Source organism: Diaphorina citri, unplaced genomic scaffold (genome assembly GCF_000475195.1).
Source record: "Diaphorina citri unplaced genomic scaffold, Diaci psyllid genome assembly version 1.1 scaffold502, whole genome shotgun sequence".
Classification (NCBI taxonomy): domain Eukaryota; kingdom Metazoa; phylum Arthropoda; class Insecta; order Hemiptera; family Psyllidae; genus Diaphorina; species Diaphorina citri.
In genome coordinates, this window is record NW_007377937.1 from 24,467 (window position 1) to 26,970 (window position 2,504).

The window sequence follows — 2,504 nt, forward strand, 5'->3', positions numbered from 1 at the left end:
TATAGGTATCAAATTAAAGGTCTTTTTACCAGGAACACGAAAGTGGTGGTGCAAATTTTGTCCAGAGAACCATAATAGGTATACCTGTATTACCTACTCGCCTAACTATGGAATGACGTATCGCTAGTCATGCACTGTTGCCACATCTTTCGCTCGCGTTAAAATGCGCATATCTCGAGAAGTACATAACGTAACTCAAAAATTTTTGCGGTGTAATTTTTTTAATTTTTTCTTCTTTCATATGAGTAAATATTTGAAAATCATGAGAATTGTCAATTATTGCAATCCTGTGCTCAGCGCTTGCTCAACTGCAAAGGACATCCTTATATTTGTTCATAAATACGGGTGTGAATTGATTGATTCAATTTAAGATCGTTCTCACCCTACGAAAAAACTGGTCAACGAGTCTGAACTCGGGATGCGCAGTGAACCACTTTTAGACAAGCTGGGCCCGTCCCTCCGGGAATTTCTTAGTCTGTAGTTTAGTCGATCGTGAACTCGGGATGCGCAGTGAACCACTTTTAGACAAGCTGGGCCCGTCCCTCCGGGAATTTCTTAGTCTGTAGTTTAGTCGATCGTGACACCCGTATTTATGAACAAGTTCTTCAGATCGTTCTGAGAATTTACTTGAGAAAAAACGTACTCAGAGGTGATCACGTTCTTAGCCCGTTCAAAATAGAATGGTATTTATAAACAAGTCCGATAAGGGGTAAGACCGGTTTTACCTAAGATGATGCTAAGCGTGTGGTACTCGATCGTGATTAAAGAAAATCAGTACCTGTGTATCTACCTAATTTGTTTCATATTCAGTTTATTATTTATTATTCTTGATTTGATTTTTAGATTTTACTTTCATGTAATGATTTAAAATCAAGTCTAGAGCCCGTTCTCCCTTTATTCCTTTAAGTCACCCATCCATTTATTGGCCTTGCTCGGCATAGCTTAACATAGATGACGCTAAAACCGGTCTTAAATTAACGACTGAAGTGTGATCTAAAACTTTGTCGCTTTGAGTTTATAGGTCGTCGCGACAAATTTCAAGATCAGAGCTCATTTGTGTGAGAAAATGTAAAAAAAAAATTCCCGAAAAACCATTTATCTTTTTTTGGGGGGGGGGTTGGAGACAGACAGACAGACGACACAGAAGCGAATACAATAGCCCGTCCCATATACCTTTTTAGCCCGTCCTTCCTTTATTATTACGATAGTAATAAAAAAAAGGTATAAGGGACGGGCTATTGCTATTGTATTCGGTGGCGTCTGTCGGTCTGTCTGTCTGTCCCCATAGAACAGCCATTCTTAACCTATGGTCCGTGGACCACTAGTGGTCCGCAAGAATGTTTCAGGTGGTCCGCGAGAGGTGAGTAAGGAAAAAGTCATCGTGTCTCTATTTTATATAACATACCCCTAGGAAAGAAAAAAAATCTTTCCTCTTTTCATACAACGTGCTCCTCCTAACTCCGTCTTTAAAACTCCTCACACTCTTCTCCACTACATACCCATTGTCACATAGCGTGTACAATGTACAATTGATTGCATATACATACATAATCTCAAGTGGTCCGCGAGATTTTTGGTTTATCAATAGTGGTCCGCCAATTCTAAAAGGTTAAGAACCCCTGCTATAGACTGTTACATAAATATTAAAATGTATACTATACAACTCTTAAGGTACGTCTTTTTCATGTCTATATCGGGAATTTTTATATTTTGAAATGCATCCACACTTTTATGAAAGCATCTTGTTAGGAGTTTTTTTCAATTCTCTTGGTTTACGAAGTTGTTTACTCGTAATGATCTTTTGACTTTTCTATAGGTCTACCCACTATGTCGAAATCTAAATCAACTTTCAGATTTTTACTCTTGTTATTTCGTCTCTATGTTTCCTCTTTCTTGATTATTGAAAACTATAATATTGTAAATTAAAACGGTTAGACTAAATAGATTTGCTTTTTATTTTGCACCAGAAGACCAGTTTATTTAGAAATTTCATTCCCTGAATGAAAATAGCCACAAATACATATGTAACTCTGTTACGTATCCACTTTCCAAAAGTTGGAGCATAGTGTCCGTCACACTTGCTGTTTATCTCCTTAGCGTTTACAGTCGTTAATATTGTAGTGCACACCCCATTGATGTTGTTGGTTCACATAGACTCAGTTCCTGCATTATGCCATTCGCGCTATATTGCTTTTCAATTCATGTCATGTTGAATCATCACTCTAGTTACACGAGAAGATGTTGACTTGGAGTCATTGCGTCAGGAGTGCATTGACTCAGGAGTAACTCGGTTGCGGTAACCAGCAACCCGCCACTAGACATCTAGTTCCGGGTTCAACGCTCACTACGAGAGTTAATATTGAAATTAATGTCTCCTCTATGAATGGAACAACAGTTTCTTTACGAGTTGTTTAGATCTGGCAACATGTGCAATAAACGCTTTTTCAAACAAATTTTGAGAAAAATGTAAACAAATTTTATCATTTGTTTATGATATTGTTTGA